At 36.1% G+C, this 26,045-nt stretch overlaps 1 protein-coding gene across 3 annotated transcripts in view; it reads left to right on the top strand.

Annotated features, from left to right (window-relative positions):
- Nucleotides 1-875: 875 nt before the first annotated feature.
- FOXN2 (forkhead box N2) overlaps nucleotides 876-26,045 on the top strand; it is a 51,104-nt gene continuing 25,934 nt past the window's right edge. For 2 of the 3 annotated variants that reach the window (XM_033125233.1, XM_033125236.1), the window contains exon 1: nucleotides 876-1,070. The gene's annotated coding sequence lies outside the window, so the exon portion shown is untranslated. Of the gene's footprint in view, nucleotides 1,071-1,415; nucleotides 1,535-26,045 lie in introns of those variants that run through there. The other variant, XM_033125235.1, reaches the window with a different exon arrangement.

Below are 26,045 nucleotides of genomic sequence, written 5' to 3'. Positions count from 1 at the left end.
AAACAAACAAAAATCCCCAAACAGTAAGAATATCCCAAATGGAACATTCTTACATTAAAAAATTATTCTACGTTTACCTGAAATTCAGATTTAACTGGGCATTCCGGTATTTTACCTGGCAACACAATGTGTTAGCATTATGGTTAGGACAATGTACGTAGAGGACTAAGTCCCTAGCACTTAGTGAGGACTCAGTAAATTCTATTCTTAATAAATTCTGGTTTTGATTCCAAAGTCGTTGTTTTTCACCACAAACACGCTGAGCTTCCACATAAAATTTCCACATAAAATTTCAGTCAGCAACGGTAATAATACTCTAAGTTAACATTAATGTTTTATCGTTTCTAAAGCGCTTTCAAAAAACCGCGCCAATGGCGGAAAGGTCTTGCAGAAAGTTCTTGGGGAAACCCACAAAAGCTCGGGCTGTTGGGGGCTGTCGCTGCAATCCCAGCACAGGCACCGAGGTCCGACCGGCCGAGACTGCCACCCTCAACCGCTCCACCCCTGTGCCTTCTCGGCCTGTCAGCGGCCGCGCCGCGCTCCGCCGCACTCCTATAGGTCCTTTCCAGGACTGGCGAGCCCTTTCCATTTTCCCGCCTTCCCCAACCCCTCCTCAGCCCGAAACCCGCACTGACCCACCACGTCTCCGCCCTACCTTCCGTGAGAGCCCCGCCCTTCCGGGCACCCCCTTCCTCCTCCACCCGGAGCTCTGGGCGGCCTCCGGATTCCGGGCCCCGCCCTGCGGTAGGAGATGGGAGGGGACGGGAAGGGGCGGGCCAAACACCCCTCCTGAGAGGTCAAGGGAGGCGGGGACGGGAGGGAGAGGTGGGGCTAATCTCCTGGGCGCCGCGTTGCTATGGCAACGGGGGAGGGCTGAGGGAGAGGGAGGAAGCGAGCCGGAGGGGGATGTGGTGCTGCCGCGGCCGCCACCGCAGCTGCCGCTGCCTGCTAGTTGCCGCGTCTTCCCGGAGGCGGCTTCTGGAAGCTGCCGGGAGCAGCTGCGGTGCTCTGCCATATTGTATCTTCCCCTACCTGTCCCTCGCCTCCCCGCTGTGGCGGCCGAGCTGACGGTGAGTCCTGGTCTGAGCGGCGTCCTCCCGGGCCGGCGCCGCCCGGCGTCCGCGCTCCCCGCCCCGACCCGCGGCTACGCTCCCGGGCGCTGAGGCAGCGCGTGCGACCGGCCTCGGGCGTGGGGCCCGGAGGCAGCTGTCCCGTGACGCGCCCAGACATTTTTGTCCTGTGAGGAATTGGCGCCGGCGCGGGGGTCTGCCCAGTGCGTGGCTTGGGTCGTGTGTGGGCTCCGCGAGAGTGTCGAACTGAGGGGAGTGCGGCCCCGTGAAGAGTTCGGAGTTTTTCCTGAGAGTTAATGACACCCCTGGAGCGGGTGTCTCGCGGCGAAAACCGCGGCGAGGGGTGCCGTCTCTCCTGGAAGGCTCGGGGGTGGCCCCGAGGACGCTTAGCGCTCGACTCGGTGAATCTGCTGTTTGGGGAAGTGCCCCGAGCCCCTGGGCGGCTTTGCAACGCCCCTCCCCAGGTTTGTAGTGGAGCGAGACGTGCGGGGCGTGGAGTCCTCGGGGCCGCAGGCGGACTGGCTGGGCCGGGGCAAGTAGTGTCCCGGGAGGCGCCGGTCGCCGCCAGAAGTGAACTTCGGGCGGCGGGACGTTGTGGTGGACAGGTTAGGGTTCTGGATGTGGGGGTGGCAGACCCCGGCACCCTCTGGCCCCTCCTTCAGCGGGCGCCCTGCGGGCCTCTGAGGGTGGCTTCCTTGGTTGGGTGGGAGTTAGTGTTCAGCCCTACAATATGGACACTTCCTGTTCGCCTGCTCTCTTGGGACCGTGGTTACCTCTGCCATTTAGTCCTCTCTCCTAGGAAGATGAGAGTTTGCGAGCCCCTTCAGTCTTTGAGTTCGCCCCACCGCTGCAGTTGCGAGTGTGGGACCTGCGAGGACCGTGGGAGTCAGGGGAAAGCGGCCCATGTGCATAATGCTCCATCTTACTCAGCTCCACCCCATTTACCCCTTTGCAGAACGCCTGTTCCACTGCTGCTCGCGGGAGTTGGGGTATCTAATTCATGGGAGGCACACTCTCGGGATCTTCTTTGACTTTCTGTTTAAAGTCTCTTTAAAGCTGCCCTGTACTTCTCTTTCTCTTCACAGGGAAAAAAAAAGTCTTAGCGTGCAAAAAAATGACACTTTCTTCTACCCCAACTCCAAGGTGGGGGAGGAGGGCGGTTATTTATTTCAGGTTAGTTTACGCTGTTTCTCCTGTCTTGCTTCTGATTGTGACAGCCACGTGGCCGGCCGAGTGTAAAAGACTCCCCTAGCGCCACAAGGGCTGAGGCTTCACTGGTAACCAGGGGCTTTGTAACCGTGCTGTAGCTTTGCACCCACATTTATTTGGGTGTTTTCTGAGATGGGGAAATGGAAAAAGCTGAACTGTACATATATATCTGAGACGTAAGACTTACCTGTTTCCTTGCAGTCCTATTGACGTTTTTGCCCTTCTCTGCCGTTTTGATGATTCATCTTTAAAATCTCAGCAGCATTAGATACCATTAAGGAGTGGTGGGGAACAGAATAGTACATTATGGAGTTTTCCCAACTCGGGGAAAAAAATCGTTTGACTTTCAAAACCATTAATGAGATATTCTAATGTAATCAGAAATGATCACATTCTGAAGGACTTCTTCTTGGTAGTTTTATAAAAATCTCATTTTTTTTCTTTTTACATAAAAACTATGACCTGAAAAGAGATAAATATGTTAGCAGTGAAAGTAGTTGTTTAGGGATGAAATAAATACTCGTTTGATTTTTGTGTGTGCTTTCTTAAGCTTTTTCTTTTTTTGGAACGGTATCAGCAGTTAACATGAATGTTAACATGAACAGATTTTATTTTAAAGCCATGAAATTTAATTTTTAGAATATGTAAAAGTAAATTGAGGGTTGAAGATAAAAAATCCAAACTTGGATTCGGAAAAATTTAGAATTTAAATACAATCCCTGGTTACTAATGCATCATGTTTCATTTTGTGAATGCTTTGGTGGATTTGAATTATTTCTATGACATGTTTTTATTTGAATCGATTTTACCTGAAGAGTGCTAAACCACAGGAAACATTTAGAATGTGTAAAAAAAAAAAAATTGTGTAGAGAAGTTAGGCAGCATCATTTATTAGAATTTCAATTATGCCATGACAGTGGTTCTCAATCAGTGAAGTTATTAAATAAAAATATTGGGGAGGCTTCAGTGCAGAAAAGATATTTCAATTGAGAAATGAGTATGTGCACTGACCACTGAAAGAAAGAAAAGTAAATGAGGTCATGAAATACATAAAGTAAAAAGCACTGAAAACCAGTGCAGGAGGATAACTATATTGTTAGTTATGGGATCCAGCTATCAAAAGAAACTTTAAAAAGTGCCATCCAAACAGGACTTAATCTTCTTACGGCAGGTTCTTGCTTAGCTACTCATTCTATGTGTGTGTGTTGCTTTTTGATTGTTGTCATTTTAGTAACTGAGTTTTGCATAAATGCAAAAATGTCCTCCAAAAATAAAGTTTGGAAGGCCCAATGCTTTGCTTATTTCTTAGGGAAGAAAAAGAGGTCTAAGATTTAATCCCAGTTCTTGAAGAGACTAGATTAACACACAGGAAAATAAGAGTTTACAATGTGAGAGAATATAGTTATGAGTTAAATTGTATGATGAAGGCAGGTGCTGTAAGAGTTAAGAGAAGAAAACTAGAGGGCTTGAATAGATAGGGGAGGCTTCTTGAAGAAATAAGGCGCTTGCTTTCTAAAGTCTAACCTTCATGTTACGTCCATTAGATTAATCTTCCTGAAGATTGTATTTAAGGACCAAAACCTTTGATGAATACCATGAATACCAAATTTCTAATCAAGACTTTTCAAACTTCGGTCCCTGATTTTTCCCATCTTATCTTCCACTCACCTATAGAAACTGTTTATTATTCACTACTTTAACATGGTATAACAATTTTACTTCTTTTTACCTTTGCTGATATAACATTTTTCTACTGAAATGTACCTACACACATCCTCTTAACTACTGAAGAGCTACTCAAGCTTGCAGGTTGGCTGAAATTTTGATTGCCCTGAGATCCTTAGAATAATAGACTTTTAGACCTGCCTTCATCTCTCCAGCTGAAAATTCTTTCCCTTATTTAATAGCTCATAATTCTTTAAAAGGTGTAGCATTATGTACTGCCTTGTTTTCATTTTTTGTTTTTAAACATATTTATTTTAAGTGTGTTTTTCCAGGACCCATCAGCTCCCAGTCAAGTAGTTGTTTCAATCTAGTTGTGGAGGGCGCAGCTCCCGCTGGCCCATGCGAGGATCAAACCTGGTGTTATGAGCATTGCGCTCTAATCAACTGAGCTAACTGGCTGCCCCCGCCTTGTTTTCATTTAATACGTGTTTCTTAACATGTGCCAGGCACTGTTGTGGGAACTGAGGACCCAGACTTGAATAAGGCAAAATCCCATATTCTTTTTTTTTTTTTTTTTAATTTATTGGGGTGACAATTGTTAGTAAAATTACATAGATTTCAGGTGTGCAATTCTGTATCACATCATCCATAAATCACACTGTGTGTTCACCACCCAGAGTCAGCTCCCCTTCCATCACCATACATTTGATCCCCCTCACCCTCATCCCCCACCCCCGAACCCCCTTACCCTCTGGTAACTACCAAATTACGTTCCCCAGATTAATTTTCAAACCCGTGGCCATCCTGTGGTCACCGACTGCCCTCCAATCCCCTCACCCTCCCCCCCATCCCCCACCCCTCCCGCCCATCTAGCAACCCTCAGTTTTTCCTCTTTGTCTCTAAAACTGTTTCTGATTAGTTCATTCACTTATTCTTTTCTTTAGATTCCGCAAATAAGTGAGATCATATGGTACTTATCTTTCTCTGTCTGACTTATTTCACTTAACATAATGTTCTCTAGGTCCATCCATGTTGTTGCAAATGGTAAGATTTCTTTCTTCTTTATGGCTGCGTAATACTCCATTGTATAAATGTACCACAGTTTCTTAATCCAGTCATCTACCGATGGGCATTTTGGTTGTTTCCATGTCTTAGCTATTGTGTATAGTGCTGCAATAAACATAGGAGTGCATAAAGATTTTTGAATTGAAGTTTTGGATTTCTCCGGAAAATACCATATTCTTTGTTAGTTATCTTTTTAGGTTATATTATCCCAAGATTACAAAGTCTTTGACCACACAGAAAATTCTTATCTTTTCAGATATATTGTGACTATTTGATTATTTTCTGAATAAAGGTAGAGAGAGACAGACAGAAAGGTCTTTGTTTACAAGTGAAGTGTACAAAAGAATAACCAATTATGGATGGCCTTGAAGACATCACTTCTGAATTTAAGTATGGTTTAGTACCAAAAAAAGAAAAAATGGCATTTGAGCCTGGGAATGATATGATAAAATCCTTATTTGAGTAAGTTTCATTTCACAGCTATGTGTAGGACTAATTATTTACTGTGGGAATGGAGAGGAATGGGAAGGAGAGAGCTCTATTGAATAAAAAAATGAGTGACTTTGAGAAGAAGGTTTGGAAAAATAGCATCATGAATAAGATGGTGAGTTTAGTTAGTTGAGTGTAAGGTGAGTGGGAGATATCAAGGTTAAGTTTGACCTTTAGTTACTAGAGTTTAGAGGTGTGGGATAATCTAGTCAATACAGAGCTGACAGCTAATGTTACACACAAATTTTAGTCACAGTTAATAATTGAAGTGTTGAGGACTAAGAATGATGCTTTGGGAAGCTAGAATTCAAGGGGCATTTGCTTTGGTCATATGTGACTTCATAATTAATATTGTAGACTTGGATAATACCTATATTATTTTAGTAATAACTATTTCCACTAGATGAGAATGCTATCTCTGTCTTACCACCAAATATAAAGAAACCAAAAGAATGTTTATTATCATTTGCTTCCAAGCGATTTGATTTATGTATTCCTTATTTTCCTTATCCTAACTTTCTTTTATTTAAATAAACTATTTTAGAATAGTTTACATTTACAGGAAAGTTACAAGATGGTACACAGAGTATATGTCATCCAGTTTTTCCTATTATTAACTTCTCATACTTGTCACAACTAAGGAAACAAAATGGCTACATTACTATTAACTAAACTACATGCTTTGTTCAGATTTCATTAGTTTTTCCCTAGTGTCCTTTTTCTGTTTTAGAATTCCAATTTATTAGACCTTTCTTATTTTTGATGACAGTTTTGGGGAGTACTAGTCATTATAGAATGTCCCTTAATTGGGATTTGTCTGATGTTTTCTTCACGATTAGACTGGAGTCTTGGGTTTTAGGGAGCAAGACAACAGAGGTGAAGTGCCATCCATTCCCATCATTACATCAAGGGTATATATTAACACTATGATAACATTGATTACGTTAACCTTGATCACCTGTTTACCAGGTTTCACACCCAGCCTCCCTATCTATTCCATACTCCACGCTTGAATCAAGCCACTAAGCACAGCCCATGCTCTAGGCCTTAACCTAATTTTGATTTGTGTATTTTTTATTTCCCTCAACCTAATTTGCTTTTACATAAATAAACATTAAACTCAGCTATTTATTGAGCATCTACTGTATTTAAGTGCTAAGAATATAGCGGTGAGTTGGAGACTTCATCTGTACTCTTCTGGGGTCTACCTGATGTAAACATAAAATAGAATTTATCTTATCACCTACACAGGTCTTGATTTCACTGGCAGTTACAAACATAGTATTACTGTAAGGCATAAAAGTCTAAATAAAGCTCTTAAGGAGTTACTCAGAAGATATGCTATTATCATAAAGGTTAAATGTATGTACCATAAAAATAACCACCTTTTTGCTACCAACATAGATAATGGAAAATTACTTTGATTCTCCCTAAGCACATGTATTAGTGTTAAATTACCAGGACAGTTTAATTACCATTAATTATTTTCATGTCTTACAAAGTTTGCAGGTAGTGTAAGAAAATTCTTGGCTTCTCTTTGTAAGATATGAAAATAATTAATGGTATAAGAAAATTCTTGGCTTCTTGATTGTATATTCAGAGGTATTTGGTGCTTTTGCCACTTAGAAGCCTTTTTTCTCTGAGAAGAGATTTGAAAGGTGTGTTGTGGAAAACACATTAGGAAAAGAACACAGACCCTGAGCTCTCTTCTTTATGAGAGGCTGTAATTATTTATTTGTGGATAAGGAAGTGAGATTGAGGGAAATAAGAACATTAATCAAAGTTGTGAAAGTGTTGAAATTTTTGGGAGGCGAGTCACTTGTACTTTATAGAACAGTAGAAGAGTGATGCCATTCTAACATTGGGACTCATTGGGAATATTATTAATAAAACAATATCAATTTTATAGGAGAATAAAATCTGATTAAAGATTTGTTGAATGAGGATTTCAGTTAATTTTTTCTAGTTAACTGGGTTAACTCAAAGCACTCTTCGAACTTACTGAAATTCTTTCTGAAATGTATTAATGCATTTACAGCTTTCATACTATATTGTACATCCCACTGAGCATAATTTAATATTTAAATTAGAATTTCGAAACAATATAATTTTGAGTTATATTCATAACTTTGGAGGTAGAAAAGTGAGGAAATTGATATGCTTATATCCATGTGGTTTATTTAAAAGAGGAAATACAGAAAAAAAAGGGAAGAGATTTCTTGTAAATTAAGATTTTACTGTTCGTTATGCCTGCCCAATGTTTTTGTCCAGCTCCTCCATCCTTAAAAGTCTAGTTTAAACCTCCTCTACGCTGACTGAACAATCATATTGAATCATCATTGAATGACCTTTTATTGAGTGCCTCCTATGTTCTGGCATGGTATTACACTAGACACATGAACATATAATTTAATTACCCATAACAACCCTACAGGAAATTTTTTATTGCAGATAAAGAAGCATAATAAGATGTCATGTAAATGCAGTGCTGGGTATTTGAACACAAGTCTGTCAGACTTTGAAAATTCATGTTCTTTGTACTGTAATCTGAAGTCTTTGAAAAATGTCTGTTTGCCAGTATTAGATGCTTGCATCTTCCTCTATCCCCTGGAAGGAGTAGGGGAGAATACAGAGTAAGGTGAGAAAACGGATGTTTCTAGAATCCTATTCTGTGGCAGGAATGCTACTAACTTTATTGTTACAGTGAGTGAAGTAAATGGTGTTATTTCTTGGGACTCAAGGAAGTTAAGTCATTTGTCAAAGATGCATAAGTAACTTGGTGACTGATGGATCTGCTTTATTTTGAAGCCTTTTTCACTTTTTTAGTACAGGCTGCTGCTATATTCTTTCATTTAAACGTTTGCTTACTAAATGGTCTGTGCTGGAGCATAAAAATGAATGTATTGGGGGTTCTTCCTACAAGGATTTATATTCTAGTTCAATATTTCTTAAGTAGATGATGGAAACAGTGTAGTAAATTGTGACCAGCATTTCTTAAAAAAAAAAAGAATAGAAAATTTCTGTGTTGTATGTGGTAAGGATAAAAGAGTTTATTTCATTTTGTTTCAGTTATATATGTATGTGTATAGTAGATCTCTAAAAATGTATTTCTTATTGGGAGATAGCATTAAAAGTTTGAAAACTACTGATCTAGTGGCAGAGATAGTAATGTAAGCAGGTAATTATGAATAATCATAAATAGCAAGTTAAGTTCTATAATAGGATTCTATATAGGATGCATAATGGAAAAAGCAAATAATTCAAGGCTCCCAGAGAGATGACTTTCAGCAGTTCTAACACATGGGATAGAGAGTCTTAAATACATGTAAAGGCATGAAGGAATGAAAGAATATGGTATATTCAGGAAGCTTGGGGTGGTGTGAAATAGTGGCAAACAGAGCCAGATTTTTTAGGGAACTTGTAGGCTACTGTACCAAAGATTTTACATTTTATTAGGCCTCTGATTTTTCTGGAGTTTCTTGGTATTCTTTTGTAAAGAGCAAATACATTTATATATTTGATTCTGTCATACAATCTGGAAACAATTTTAGGAACAGAAAAAGTGACCATATAACATATATGAAGCATGACATATGACTATAAGCTCAACTGTTGATAAAAACAATCACAACCCAAAAATGGTTGAGCAGTTTTGAGGTGACTAAAATGTTCCTTTTCTACTTTTTGGTGTGCGTTTTGTCATCTGCTGGCTAATGCTAGCAGACTAATGATAGTAGTACTAAAGTTCTAAGAAAACATAAGGGAAAAAGTTGTTTACTTTTCTTTTATGAATTAGGAAGACAACCGTTTTTCATTGGGGACATTTAGGGACCAGTTATTGAAATATTAATATCAGACCCATTTCTGATATTAACTATAACTATGGCAAACATTACCTATAACTATGTTTTGTTTGGCTTATAATATTTTTTTTTAATTTTGCATTATTTGCCAACATTTAAATATTCATTCATGTCACAGGAAATATCTAGAGTTCTGTCATCTCTTGAAAAATTGAACATTGTGACAATGTTGGTTTCACGTTCCTAACATGGTGGTAATTGGCTAGCTTGTAAGTAGCTGCCTTCTTTTTGGCAGTCTCCATTATTGTCTTACACCAGATGAGTTTCATTCATTTGTTCCCTGCCTGGTCCAAGTAAGGCATTGTAATTGCCTGTTGTGTACTGTGCTTCATGAAGTGTTTTTAAAAGGGGATTTTGGTCTTTGAAATATCATTCTCCAGTATTGGAAAAGGTAGATAGGAAGAATAGGAGAAGGATCTGGTTGGAATTTTAATGCAATTGTATAGGTAAGATGACCTTTTCTTCTTCTGAAACATGGAACTTTGTATTTCTTATAGTATTTACTATATATAGATTTCTGTTATATGTATTATCCCTTCAACTAAATTGTAAATACCTGATATATAACATGTGCTAGGTAAATGATTGTTGAATTTAATTGCATTTATTTTAAGACTACCACGTTTGTCACAAAGATGAGTTTAGTTTTCAGTTTTAGAGTACATCTTAACTGAAAAAAATCTTTTCTATACATTCTAAATATTGGTTGCAATTTATTCTAAGAATAAGTAAATGTCAAATACTTCTAAAGCATGTGTTACATGTGAGAGATAAAATAGGTAGATACTATATAATAAGATAGTAGATGTTTAATCATTGTCCTGTTTGCCAAACATCAGGACAAAACATTATGGGAAAATTGGTGTCTTGGTTTGCCATGTAATTTTGTTAAGTTAGCTTGAAGACAATTCCAAAACCTTTTGTTGTTTGGAATTATCTGACATCTAGAAGTTGTTTTAAATTATCTGTAATTTTTTATTTTCCTAAATTCCTTTTTTATTCCTTTTATTGTAAAATAAACTGTAGAGGCAGAAAACCACACAAAACAAATGTGTAGCTTAATGTATTATTATTTTTTAACCACACAAAACAAATGTGTAGCTTAATGTATTATTATTTTTTAAGTCCAACACCCATGTAGCCATCTTTCAAGTTAAGGAATTGCACGTTGCCAGGCACCTTAGAAGCCCTTCCATGTTTCTCTTCCCAAACATAACTCCCTTTCTTCGAAAAATAACCACTATACTTATGTTTTTGAAAATCACTTAATTTTCTTTTTGGTTTTATTACCTAAGTATGTATCTGTAGACACTATAGTTAAGCCTTCTTGTACCCTCCGCCGCCAACCTCCCTCTTTATTTCTTTTTGATTGCTTTCTTCCTTTTCACAGTCTGTTTCTCTAAGGCTTTATCTTATATGTTTATTTTTTTCTTGTATTCCTTTAAGCATTTCTGAAATTATTTTTTTCAAATTTTATTTGAAATTCTTTCTTGAGCTCTGTCACTTGATTTCTGAACTTTTCTAAATCTGATACATTTTTTTTTCATGTCTTATATGATTTTTTTAGCTCATTTTTAAATAGAAGCTAATTTTTCTCCTGTGAGCATCTTTTTCTGGCATGCTTTCATTGTCTGTAGGATGTTATTTTTTCCCCCTATTTTTTATTCATTTTTTAAAATTTTTTTTATTGTGGTTTGAACAGTTAACACGAGATCTACCATAGTAAACAACTTTTTAACTGTACAATACAATGTCAAACTATAGGCAATAAGTTGTACAGCAGTTCTCTAGAACTTATTCATCTTGCATAATGGAAACTTTATACCGATTGAACAACAACTCACTCATTTCCCCCTCTCCCCTGCTTCTATGAGTTTGACTATTTTTCTGTTTCTTTTTTCTTACTGTAACTTTGTATGACATTCAACATCAATACTTTGACTCCTTTCTTTGTGTGAAACTGGTTTTCTTGAACTTCTAAGAGGAGGCTTGGTTCAGAAAGCTCTTCTAACTTCACCGAGTTCTCTGCTGTTGTTTTTGTGCATCATTAAAAACAAAAAAAGGTGGATGGCTTTCTGAGACATCCTGGCTCTCTTCTACTCTGGCACTTGTATCTGGATTTTCTCTTTCTTTCATTTTGTTTGTCTCCTGTTCAATTTTATTTCCATTCCTAGTACTTTCTCTTTAAGTATAGGATCTATCTTGGAAGAGACCCCCAAGTGTCAGTCTCAAGAGTTCTAAGGGACTAGACTACCCCTGGTGCCTGTAGGCCTCGCTGTGGACCCCTGCACTCACCCACTATTGCAGTGGTTTTAGCTTCTGCTCACAAATTGTGTCTCATTGCTTTCCAGAATACCTGTTGGTGATTTTGTGCTTCTGTTCTCAAGTCTCTCAGACACCTCATTGCTTCCCTTTGCTTTCTCTCACTTAGACACTGATAGAAAATAAGTCTGTGGCTGTTGGTGGTTTGTTTCAGTCCTTTGTATTTTGGGGTTTGTGGGGAGAATTTGTCAAGTAGTTTTGTTGTAAAGGTTACTTCATGGGTTTTTGGGGTTGCTCTCTAGTTGCTCTGTTTTCATGTGAAGATTCACATGGAATCAAAAATTTTCTGCCACCACAGCTGCCATCTTCCCATAATCCTCTCCCTGATGATTTTAATTTGGGGAGTGGTCGTATCTTTTTTCCTAAAATCTTGGCAAAAAACTTTAATTTCTTCTGGTATTATTGCCACTTAAGGCTGTCCACTGATTTTTACGTGTCCCAAAGCTCTGAACCTGTTGTTTTGCCTTATTTCTTCTTAGTTGGAAAGAATTTTATTAAATTTATTAAAGATCTTTTAGAAAATTGTGAAAGGGTCATGGGATTATCTTTTTGTTGCAGATAGGTGTTAGTTGCTTTGATATTTAATGCTTTAGCTTTTTCCAGTATTTAAAAGCCAACCTTCATTGTGTACATCTAGGACCAGTCTTAAATTATGGAGAAAGAATTGGGTTTAACAGCTTATTATTAATTGGTTATGGTTTTGAGAATTTAGTTTTTGATTTTCCTTTATATAAAGATAATTAGAAATACAAAATAATTAGAAAGCTTAATGGGAAATTCTCTTGATGTTTAGAAAAACAAAAAGATTTACATAATTTGTACAAGGTGAAGTTACTCATTTAATGAATATCAAATGCTTTCTGTGTGTTAAGAATCAGGTGCATGTAAGTAAATTGTGAGACATACCCTTCTAGACATAGATTCAAAAGTACTGTGGGAACAGAGAAAATAGGAACTAACTTTTTCCATGCATTGGGATTGGGTGGGTGGGTTTTACAGTCATAATGGAAGTTTATTAATGCTGTGTCTATTAACTTTTAATAAACTTACCTCTATTTGTTTTTGTAAACTTTTCCACAAATGGATTTACTGTCGACTTCCTTCAATTATTACTTCAAAATAGCATATTATTCAGATGGAATTAAAATACTTAATGTTTAAAAAGCTTTCTTTTGTGAGAATACTATTTCCCAAATATGTAAGTGGAGAACTGAAATTTAGGAAGTGAAAAGATCACAAAGCAGAATGGAAAACATAATATCTAGCTTAGTATTTTGTGCTTGAATGTTGATTGTGCAGTAAATATTTTTTAAAAGCATATTTCACCCTTCAAGTTTTTGTTCCATATAGCATGATAAAAATATCATCTTGGTTTAGTTGAAGAAAACTTTAACGCTATGGTATAATTTTCCCTTTGCATTTTTAATCTTGTTGGCAACAAGTTAGAACTAGGTTGTATTTGCTTGAAGTACTCTGCTTAGAGCTGTTGTGTCCATTGTTTTCTACTCTCCTTCACCGGGTTTTTTTATTTAGTCTGGATTAAGTACTTTATAAATTATAGATCTTTAGTGTTTATGAAGTAATTTCATGTCTGGTATATCTTTTGAGCTATTGAGACATAAAACAACAGTAAAAAGAGGACATAAATGCAATTGGAACACACTAGTAGGAGAGAGAAAACAATCTCTAAAAGAGGTTAGGGTGGGAATTACATGGAGGAGTTGTCATTAAGTTTAGCCTTAAATATTAGTGTTTTGGCTGAATTGTAGCAGGGAAGGTAGACAATCCAGATGTTAGAATAGTAGGAGCAAGCACATAAATAGAGAAATGCACAGGAAGTATTTGAACAGGATTAGTCTAGTTTGGACTAACTTCAAGTAGAGGAGCATTAGCTTGAGGATGTAGGTATTGAGTCAGATTTATTGATGATAGGTAGTATGTGCTTTTTTTCAGTTTTCGTTTTGTACTTACAAAGCAATCTAGGCAGGATGGCAGCTAACGTAGTACAGAATGTGAGCTCTGGAGCCATACTCCCTGAGCTTGTATCCCACTTGTGCCACTTCAAGGTTTGTGATATTGAGCATACCATTTAATCTGTCTTTATCAGTTTCTACATGGAAAATGGACACTAATAATAGCAGCTACTTGGTAGGGTTGTTATGATGGTTAAGGAGTTAGTACTAGTGAAGCACTTAAAATGATGTATGGTATCAGTAAGCATTCAATGTATTTTTTAATGTAAGAAAGTACTGTTTCTCACATTTACATTAATTATGTGTATATAATTTATACATACACACTGAGACATGTAGGAAATGTACATATAGGAAGGAAATGTAGGTTTTACCACATATGTATTTTCAGGAAAACTAGTAATATTTGAGTTTCAGTTTTTAATAGCATTTAGATTAGTTTAGAATGAAAGTCCAACCATCTCATTTTATAGATGTCAAAGTTATGTAGTAGCAGAGCTAGAACCAAGGTCTGTCAGGCAACAAATATTTGAGCAGCAAACAAACCAGACAACCAACTCTTTCCTTATAAAGCTTTTTAGTCAGTTAGGAAAGGTGTATTAAACCATCTAAGATGTGATAAATGTTATCAGAAAATACAGCATATTATGGAAGAATATAATTTGGGGTCCTCTCTTGTATGGTATGTTAGAAAAGGTTTTCTTTAAGATTTTTAAAAGCTGAGATGTGAGTAATAAATAGCAGTTAGCCAGGGTTAGGTGACATGAAGAGTGTTTCAAGCAAAGGGAGTAGCATTTGTAAAGGACCTTAGGGAGGAGAAAGCATGGCCTATTCAGAAATCTAAAGTAGGGAGAACAAGGGAAAGATGTGGCCAGAGAGGTTACACAGGGGCTAAGTCATGCAGGGTCTTGTATCCAGTGTTAAGAACTTTGGACTTTGACCATGGGGTCCCCTTGATGGATTGAGCAAGAAAGGGACTTCATCAGAGTTGCATTTTATAGGATTACTCTAGATATATTTTTGAGAACAGATTAAGAGAGGATCAGGCATAGATGCAGGGAGACTAGTTTAGGAAGTTATTGTCAGAGCCAATGTGTATGTTTGTGCAGAACACAACCATAGGGAGTACCATTCACGTAGGCCACCATTGTAGTGGCTCAGTGAGAGATGGTGTTGACCTGAACAACAGTATAACCGTGGAAATGGAGAGAGATGGGCAGCTTTCAGATTTAACTTCTCCAAAATCTATCTCCGGACCAGACCTCTCTCCTGAATTTTAGATCACATAGATCTCAAATGCCCCGTTTACTTGACTATCTCACAAACATCTCAAACTCAACAGGTCAAAACAAAAAACAAACAAAAAACTGTGACAAACATTGATCTACCTCCATGAAGAAAAACAGCCATTTCTCTTTCGATATTCTTTTTTTTCTTTTTTTTACTTATTTAAGTGTGTTTTTCCAGGACCCATCAGCTCCAAGTCTAGTAGTTGTTTCAGTCTAGTTGTGGAGGGCGCAAATCACAGTGGCCCATGTGGGGATCCAACCAGCAACCTTGTTGTTAAGAGCACCGCGCTCTAACCAACTAAGCTAACCAGCCACTGCTCAATATTCTTTATATTATCAAGTGGGACTAAACTCTGCTCAGTTGCTCATCCTGTCCACTAGTAGTGCTGAGTAGGACTGCTTAGCTGTATATAGCTGCAGTTGATATGGCCACTTAGAATTTAGGTTATATTCCATTTAAGTTTATTCAGAAACTTAAATGTTTATTAGGGCAAGTGTTACTTTCTAAAGTGTTCTGGAGATCATCTATTTAATAACAAATATCTTTAATAATTTTTAGCAGAAATATATTTTATTTCAGTAAATGAACATATAGAGTTAGTTTTTCCTACTTAAAGTGGACTTAATTCTGCGTTAAATTAATCATACTTTTGTGTTGTTTATAGAATTACATATAAAATCGGTATTTTAAATAAACCACTACAGTTTTATTATACTAAGTTTTACTCTTCCTTTCCAAATTTGACACTGAGGCCTTTAAGTAGGCTATCACTTGATGCGTTGATTAAATGTATTTCTGATCATGATTGTGCTTTGAAAAGATACTTATTTTCATTCGAACAGTTTAATTGGCTGTAAGAGATTTACTCATTGGCTGAATAATTATGGCTTACAGTCAAGGCATTGAAAATCATATTACACTTAAATAAATTTTGATGACAAAGAATACCATGTTTGTATTCAAATGCCAACCAAATTTACCTTTGTACTTTGGGACATTAGATCTGTTGTCTTTCAGGTTTTAAGTGCAGTACAAGGCTGTCAAAGAACCAAAGTGCTGGTTGGCTCACCAGTGACTATATGGTTTGTAGCACAGGTGATACTACTACTACTTCTAGATGCTAATGATATTTTCCTCCATTAGTGAATATTTTTGTTTTTTTGATTTCCGTGTTGTCAGTTTTTTCAGCCTTTAACATATTTTTGTTTGGACACCCCATTGATTGCAGTCTTAAAAGTTGAGAAGGTAGGTTTTCTAAGCTAGATTTACTCTGTTAGTAGTGCTTCTTTTCTATTACTATATTTGATAACATGTAAATTAGTGCTATATTTTAGATACTAATAGAAGTTTACAAGTTAGATCTTCTGTGGTACTGCTTTTTAAAATCAGTATTTCTCTGTGAAAGGCAGGGTTATGTGCTAGGGATTCATTGGAAAGAAAAGTATTTGGTATTTATACAGAAAATATCAGGCTTCATTAGAAGCAAATATGTTTCAGTTTTTTACTTGTAAAGCAATTGCTTCCTTTTAACTTCCCCAAGAAACTGATGAACTACTTAGACTTTTTTTTTTTGACATGCTGCAACAATGTTTAGAGGAACTCTATAAATACTGTATACAAATAGTACAAAATTATTTAGATAGAAGTGGCATTTAAACCATAGTTTATACAGTGTATCTGGGCAAGTTAGGGTAGGAGAAAAGTGGATTCAGTAGAAGGTTACCACAACAGAATTTTTTTCTGTACTCAATTTTCTTTCTCTCTTTTTTTTTTAACTCCTATTTGAAAAACAGTTTTCCTATGAGACAAATCTTTGACCCTTTTGTATTCTGTTCCCACCCCCCTTTCTTGACTGGAAAATGCAGCTGCACACAATTTTTGTTTAGAGACAATGGATCACATGCTGTGTCACCTAAATCTATGACCAAGAGGCAGTTTTATCCCTAAGAGACCATAATGCTTCAGTTGTCCTGGATACATGACATCATGTAGCATTACAATCAAACATACGTCTTTTTGCAATACATTTGGGCTTTGAATCTACCCTCTAATCTCAGTATTGGATTTTATGGGATAGACAGTATTTATAATTGAGAATCTTAATTAAAACAAAGAATGTATTAATTCAATAGGAAAGGTTGTGAGTTCCTTCCATTTATGTCTTATTTTTTTTATTACTAAGTGTTACTAAAGTTATCAGATATTTTGAGTTAATAGAATATCTTTAAAGTGCTAGCATTTTTTAGGTTTATTACACAATGCTTTGCAAATAATAATGTGCTCAAATGTTACACTTTATTTTTGCTACGAATGTGATAAATTAACAAAATTGTTTTCCTTTTTAAAAAATGAATAATTCAAGATTTAGAAAATCATTAGTATCTGAATATTTACTAAACTACTAAAATATTTTATATTGATTATGTTGAGCTTATAATAAGCTTATTATACTGTTGAATAAATCTAGGATATGCAGTGGCTTCCAGTCCTGAGAAATGATACCTTATTATAGTTAATAAAAATGGTTCATTCCTAAGGAGATTGGAGGTAAGGAAAGGAGAGGGAAATTGAATGGACATTTCTTTTATTATATAGTATATCTCAATCCGAGGCAAAACTTAAATTATACTAAAGAACTGAGGTAATTGCCAGGCGGTTCTAATAAAATGCACTAACATTTGGATTTTATGCTATGCCATAGCTCTGTTATAGATATTTTTTATATGAAAAACATTGTTTAGTGATCTGAACTAAGTGAATAGTTCCCCTTTGCCAGGGTTATCTTAGCCCAAGTCAAATGGTTTTTAATATTGGTTAATTTAAAGTGATTGGATAGGAAAACCACAAATTTGAGATGGGGCCTACTCTCTGGTTGTTCTTTTGACATTTATGAGATTGTTTGATTTACTGATGATGTTAAGTTCTTGGTGGGAGGTAAAATGGCAAGTCAATAAAAATAAAGTTTCCATGTGTCTTAAGATCATGTAAAAAAGACGATTAGAAACTGTAAATATATTTAATTAAATGTAACCAAAAAAAGTAATGCTCATTTGTCACATACTTTAAGAATTCAGATATTTAAAGTATTTATAATGAGATGATTTTAAGTAGGAAGCTGGAATAGTAGGGTAAAAATGGTGAGAAACAACTTATCTGTAAGTCAGATGCTACCATGTAGTTCAAGGTTGATCATCCCTTGCTTTAACATGGAACTGACTATAAGTCTTCTTCAGGGTTTCTTGGTATAATTGTTCAAGGGTTGGTTTCAACTTCTTCCCAGTTCTGGTAGAACATAACAGATGGCATGGTTCCTTTTCACTCCAGTGTAGTAAAAGCTCTTTAGAAAAAAAAGAATTGATTGTTCTTATTACCCTTTCTGGGTAATGAGGAAAGAAATATTCAATGGTGGGCTTGGGGGGGGGGGGGTGCAAGGAAAAAATAAATTGGAATAAATTTGCATTGTGATATAAGAATTGCCTGTCGCTATCGCTTTATTTTGATCTGAATCTTTTTTCAGGGTTATTTTTTATTTCCTAGTAAGAGTTCTTAGATAATATAATTCATTAAATATAAATTTTTAACAATTAAAAAATTATCTTGCAAATGATAACAGATTTAGGGCTCTAAGAATTATAATGGGTAAAAAAAGTTAATTAAAATTGAAAGATGTAACATGAAGAGATTCAATAATATAATTTGAAAAGGACTTTTTAAAAGTATTAAACATCATTAATAGAACTGAGTTAATTGCAATTATTCCTTATTTGCTATGGAGCTATATTACTTACTAAAGTATACACTAAACAACTTTTTACATTCATGAGAATTGCTGGACTGAGAGCCTGATTTTTTTGTCATTAAATTTTATGTTCACGAACCCATATTTTTAAAGTATTATGTTGAGAGTAGAGAAAAATTATTATTTTGAATATTTTAACTTGATAAGAATTCTTTAACAGGATAGTAGATTCTGAATTAGTTGGATACAAATGAATGTAATTATATATGTAGATATATATATACCTATATGGTTTTGATTATAGCATTATATTTGCCACTGTTTTTTGTTGTTATTGAAAATGTCATTACTAGTGAAAACTCAACATTTTATTTCAGAGATAGGGTAATTATTTTCTTTATTTTTTTATAAATTGTGTGTGTGTGTGTGTGAGAGAGAGAAAGAGAGAGAGAGAGAGAGAGAGAGAGAGAATTTTAGTATCAGGCAGAGCTGTTAGTAAAGGAACTTAGACTTTGGAAGGCCATTAAATAATAAAATACTAAAAAAGTTCTAAAATTTTATATGGTTTAAGTTCTTTTATATTATTTAAACTAGAAAGATTTGAAGGGTTCTGTCATGTAGCATGTTTGGTAAAATACTGACATACAAAACCTAACAAAGTGTGTGGACACAAATAGAATAAGGAAGTGAAAGTCGCATCATAAAGAAAATGATGAAACTGTTATTGCAGCACTCTTCTGAGAAGACCTATTTCAGTTGGCTTCCTTGCCAGTTGGGTGTCATTGGTCATAAGGGAGACCCATCCTTAATACCATAATTTTTTTTTAAATTTCCAGGCTTTGAAACAAAGTATTGTTACTGACTTTTGTACCCTAATTTTTATATTTGAGAGATACTGCATTTATAAACCTAGTACTTTAGGAAGAAAGCTAGTAATAATTTTAAAAATTAATAATAATTACCATCTCCATAGCTAGTATTTATTGTATATTAATCTCTACTTCTGTTCTTAGTGCTTTAATTTTATTCTCATTTGATTTGTACTAACAATCTTATAAAAGTAAGTACTGTTAGAATTATAATTTGATAGGTCTTATAGCCTACTGAGTAGCTGAGCTGGGATTTGAACCTAGGCAATATCTCTTCACAGCTCATGCCCTTAACCCTGTGCTTCACTGCCTCCAGATGTGATGATACCAAGAAGAATGATTTAGATTTTATTTTTATGATTTTTATATGAATTGCTTACCCTTCACAATTTCAAATATACTGCCCCCTCAAGTTTCTGTTTAATATCTCCTAGGTGTTACATGTATTAATTCCTTTCTCAAGAAAGAAGCCTTTCATTTTACAGTTTTATACTATTTTGCCATAAAATAACAACTATGACAACAGAGCCATGTGTGTAGGTAGGAGTGAGAGAGGTTTCTTCTTTTTTTTTTTTTTTAATTTTATTGGGTAACAGAAAGTTTCTCCAGGGCCCATCAGCTCCAAGTCGTTGTCCTTTCTATCTAGTTGTGGAGGGCGCAGCTCAGCTCCAATTCCAGTCGCCATTTTCAATCTTAGTTGCAGGGGACCCAGCCCACCATGCCATGCGGAAATTGAACCGGCAAGCTTTTTGTTCAGAGCTGGCGCTCTAACCAACTGAGCCATCCGGTCGCCCCAAGAGGATTCTTTTTGAAGCTCTTAGAAAAGGACCAGGAGAGGTTATTCTGAATAGTATATTCTTATACTTCTCTTTCTCTACCTTTTATCCACAGTGCTAGCTGTAGAGTTATTGTAATCATAATCCAATTTGGCTAATACATTGCCTTTGGAATGTATATTAAATTCCTATATACATTTAGGCACTTTTGACATTTCAGAATTCATAATACATCTGCTTATCAGTTTACTTATTCTTCATCTTCTGTTAAACCACAGACAAAAAGAGACTCCTAAATAGTTGAAGGGAAAAAAATTTCAAAGTTTGTGCTTTAAATTCATGCACCTAAGGAGAGCTCTTTACCCTTACCAGATTTTCTTAGTATTATCTTATATGAAATTCTAATGAAATTTATCTGGCTTTCTAGTTTATAGCAAATAATGGTCATATAATTCCATCTCCATGGTTTAGAAATCCAAAATGCTCTGAAAAACCAAAAGTTTTCTCTTAACCTATTTAGTGGCAAAACATCTGAACTAACACTATTGGTGGTACCCTTTTAGTGTGAATGTACATTTTACTTCAGAAATATTAATATGTTTATTATGGGGTGCTGCCTGAGACTTCAGTGACATACCACGCAGCATATCATATTTTCATTGCAGCTCCTTTTTAAAATCCAAAATATTCTGAATTCTGAAATGTATCTGCCCTCACGGATTTTAGGTAAGTATAATCAGGTACAGTGACTACAGTACAAATGAGGACTAGGGCATAGAACTAAGCAGATTAATTCAGTAACGCAAGCATGGCAGTGGAAAGGCCTTTTAGTGTGGAGCAATATTTCTCAACTTGAATAATATATGGATTGCTTCTAAAGAAAAGAATTACAGATGCCATTTTGAGAATTACCAAATTTAGTACCTCAGGTAGTTTTTTTTTTTTAAAGTCTTTTCATTTTTCTCTTTGAAAGTGGTAAAATACATTTTTATGCTGTTATTAAGTGAAAGCACAAAATGAAAATTTATAAAACTTGTGCCCCCCAGAGTATATCCCTGGAACACCCTGATTTGAGAAACACTGATAAAGTGTCAAATAGTTCTATATACTTGAGCAGCCCCTATAAGGATTATTCTTTATGAAGTCTTTATTTGTAATGATGGACCTAAATCATAGTTAAAGGGTTAAAATATCTTCACTGTATTTAAAGAGTATGGTTTTAAAAAGGGATCAGCACAAGCATCGTTTTTTTAAAAAATCTGCATGAGTTTTTGATAATTACCTTCAATCTCCAGGGAAATGTCCTCTACCTAATTCCAGTTGGAAATCACTGTCATAATGAGCAACATTTTTTTAAAATTTTATTGGGGAAGATTGGGGGACAGTGTGCCCCTCCAGGGCCCACCAACTCCAAGCAGCTGTCCTTCAGTCTAGTTGTGGAGGGCACAGCTCAGCTCCAAGTCCAGTCGCCGTCCTCAATCCCCAGTTGCAGGGGGCACAGCCCACCATCCCATGCGGTAATTGAACTGGCAACCCTGCTGTTCAGAGCTCGCGCTCCAACCAACGGAGCCATCCGGCCACCCCAATGAGCCACTTTTACTGATAGGAGTAAGGCAATTCCTCGAGTGCTGAGGCAGAAGAAACTTAAGAAACAATGCTCTAAGATCAGAATAATGTATGTTAGAAATATTGCCATCAGAAACTAATGTAAACATCTGTTTCCAGCAGCATGGCGAACTAAATACCTGGAGCAACCTTTCTGCTGAAAGCAACCTAAAATGTTGGATAAAATGCATTAGTGCTCTTGCACAAAAGTAAATATTTAGACCAAACGCTAATTGGAAACCTAGTGAGGTAAGCTGAAGCTGGCTATTGCCTTGAGGAGGTTTATCAAATCAAGTAAGCTTCTGTTTTCATGGCCTGTGGGGCTCATGGATCAGGAAGCAAAGCCCAGACACAGCCAAGGTAAAGCATCAAGCAGGAAATAGTCTTCCCCATTTATTTGGCGTTTCATACGGCCTGTACCTTCTAAGTAAAGAGTGATCTAGAAATTCTTTCCCTTAGTGTACCCAAGGATAACAGAGAAATTTATCTTTCTAGAATATTTCTGCTAATGGGAAAAATAAAAATTTTTCCCTACTGAAATTTTTCTCTACTGAAAATTTATTACGACACACCACCACTCACACTGGTTTGCAGCCTGAATTCACACTGAACCTCAAGCTCAAAATTTAAAATGGTCCTGGTTTGTTACTATTCCCAGGAGCCTGATAGAAGCAACTCAGATCATCATCATCAAATAATTGCCATTGGTCAAGTTCTAATGAAAATGATTATTAACTTATAACAAAAATTTACAAACCATCTAAGGAAACGGCACAATATAAAAGAATCAGCAGCATCAGACCTGAAAATAGTTCCCATCTTGGAATTATCAGATGTAATGTAAAACCTAAAATATAGTATGTTCAACGAATGCTTAAAAATGAGGAAGAGAGGAAACACTTTGTAAAAGAATCAAAAATTCTAAAAATGAAAACACAGTAATTGAAATTAAAATTCAAGGAATAGATAAAAGTAAATAGACCCCATTGAAGAAAAATTGATATAATTAAAGATAACTGAAGAAATCCACAATGTAACACAGGCATCAAAATGGAAAATATAAAAGAGGTTAATAAAAGGGAAAATTTAAAGCGAAAACACAGAACATCTTCAAAGGACTATTAGGTTTCAATAATAGTGGATGTAGAGGACTATGAAATGATATACTCAGTGAAAAGAAATCTAACAACTATGAATTATTGTAGTTCAAGCTAGAATTCTATAGCTAGCAAAAATATTATTCAAGAACAAGGGCTAAATAAACATGCTCAGAGAAAACCTGAAAGTTTTACCAGCAAACCACTTTTTAAGTAGAAGGAAAATGGTAATAGAAAGTCTGAGTTTTAAGAAGATGATCAAAGAGAGTCTGTTTTCTGTTTCGAAGTTTTCTTAGTTATTTTGGGCAACACCTCTAATACTGTATAATGCAACCTTTTATGTTTTAGATAATACTGAAAATACTTTGCCTTTGTTTCCCTTCTCATTTAGTCTCTGTCAAGCATTTCCTCTCATACCAGTGTTAATACCAACCTAAGCAAAAGTGCTCCCTAACCTTTTGGGAAATGATCTAAGAATTCCCATATGGAATTGTGTTTTTGTCCTAGTGTAGAATATCACTAATATTGAACATAATATGTAGACACCTTTGAAAGATGCGTGAGCTGCATAGCTGTGAAAAAAATGGTACATTTTAATCCTGAGCCTTCTTCTCAAGATAACTGCCATAGCTGTTATACAGTGAAGCTCTAGACGGGTTCCAGAGTGATTGTACTTGGTTTATTTGAACTCTCCACTTTTAAAATTCTCCTGTAAGAGGAAACTGTTCTTTCTAAAATGTAGACTATTTGGAGTCTTAACACAAATGTGTACTTTGCTAAATTGTCGTGTACATTTACCTACATTTTTTTTTTTTTGGTAACAATGCCTTAGTTTTAGAAGTTGGTTCATTAGTGGATGTAGTCATTACTTGGGTTATGCTCGTTATACACCTAAGAAGTTAGAGTACATTTTTCAAATCTGTCATGTTCGCTTTGCCTTAAGTCCTTATTTTGAGTGACATTTATTATGTGTAATAATTATATGTGGTTTGTTAAAGTATTTTTCTTAAAAGAGTAATCAAAGGAAATATTACATCTCTAGCCCAGATTTCCTTTTATTTCTTTATTTGTTTTCCTTTATGAAGTAAACTTTCATGCACATTTTTAATGATCTGCCTTCCATTAATGGTTTTAGTTCATTTTAAAAAGTAGTTTCTCATAAAACTAGAATTTTCCATATAAATAAAATTTAAAATATTCTTGATTATGGTGTGAAATACACAGAACTTTCTGTTGTAATATTACATATTGTATATTTCTGAAAACATTAAAATTGTGCACAGCTGATGGGGTCAACTCATCCAAAACGTATAAAGCTTTATAACCAGAACACTATCAAAAATAAATCTTAATAAGAATTCTAGAATATTTTATAAGATCTATTAAGTTTTTTACAAATAAAAAAAGTGCTATAGTCAATTTTTTAAAAAAAGGTGAAGGTAGCCTGGTAGAAGTGTGCACTAGGAAGTGTTGAAGATACAGGTTTATAGAGACCAGAATAAAATGCATAAAGAATTTGAAAGCTCATTAAGCACTTCCAGGAAAATGCATATGACCAAGCTGTGCCAAGAGGTAGAACATGGGTTGAATGAGAATTGTGTACAGTACTGCATTTTCATCAGCTTGCTGCTTTCCATTGTTAGCCTACTTTGGGTTCAGCTATTGTTATTTAGTAGTACAAAAACATAGGCTGGGAAAAATCATGTACAAACCAAAGTGATTTTCACATTGTACTAAAATCATTCCCCTATTTATTAGTGAGCTAATTTGTGTGACAGAAAAGCTTGATAACAGAATAGGCTGTACTAAGAATATAAAGGGTGGCTTCTGTTTTTGTTTTTTTTTTTAAAGATTTTAATGGGGAAGGGGAACAGGACTTTATTGGGGAACAGTGTGTACTTCCAGGCCTTTTTTTTTTTTTTTCCCAAGTCAAGTTGTTCTTTCGATCTTAGTTGTGGAGGGTGCCGTTCATCTTCAAGTTGTTCTTTCAGTCTTAGTTGTGGAGGGCGCAGCTCAGCTCCAGGTCCAGTTGCCATTTTTTCTAGTTGCAGGGGGCGCAGCCCACCATCCCTTGCAGGAGTCCAACCGGCAACCTTGTGGTTGAGAGCCCGTGTTCCAACCAACTGAGCCATCCGGGAGCTCAGCGGCAGCTCAGCTCAAGGTGCCATGTTCAATCTTAGTTGCAGGGGGCGGAGCCCACCATCCCTTGCGGGACTCGAGGAGTTGAACCGCTAACCTTGTGGTTGAGAGCCCACTGGCCCATGTGGGAATTGAACCGGCAGCCCTTGGAGTTAGGAGCATGGAGCTCCAACCACCTGAGGGTGGTTTCTGTTTTTGACTTGAGGCCTTTGATAAGTCCGGGACGTTTTTGTGATTTGATTTTGTGGAATGGAAATACTACAACTAAAAATAATCTAGCACAACCTTTTCCCCTTGAGTTTGTTTTAATTTTAAACTATAGAAATAATAAACACATTAAAGAAATACTGGGAAACAGAAGAACAAAGAAAAAAATTGCCAAGTTACTAATATAAACCACTGTTAGCTTTTTGTATATTTTCTACTTTTTTTTTTTTACCAGTTCTTAATAAGTTTTTTTGTTTACTTCACAATCTTCAAGTCATTTTAATGGCTACTAAATATTGGATTGGATAGATGTACTTTAGTTTACTTAACTATTTCTTAACTATAAAAAGATATGTAAGTTGTTTATTGTTTTCTACTATCTTTCATATTCTTGGATGAACGTCTTTTTGTGAGTGTGCATGGTGTAAAAGAGAGGGAGAGAGAGAAGAGAATCTTTTTCCCTACGTAGGAGTACTTCACTGAAGTACCTCATAAATGGAATTACTGGGTCAAAGAATATGACATTTTTAATGATTCTAGGTGCATATTGCCAGTTAGCCCTCCAAAATGGGCTTAGTTCCCTGCCCCAAACTATGTATTACATATTTTTTTAAACCATTGCTAATTTGGGCAAAAATAGATATGTTATTGTTATTACTAATATTTG

Source organism: Rhinolophus ferrumequinum, chromosome 13 (assembly GCF_004115265.2).
Source record: "Rhinolophus ferrumequinum isolate MPI-CBG mRhiFer1 chromosome 13, mRhiFer1_v1.p, whole genome shotgun sequence".
Taxonomy (NCBI): Eukaryota; Metazoa; Chordata; class Mammalia; order Chiroptera; family Rhinolophidae; genus Rhinolophus; species Rhinolophus ferrumequinum.
Note: the sequence above shows the minus strand (reverse complement) of the source record. Positions and strands in the feature narration are given on the sequence as shown.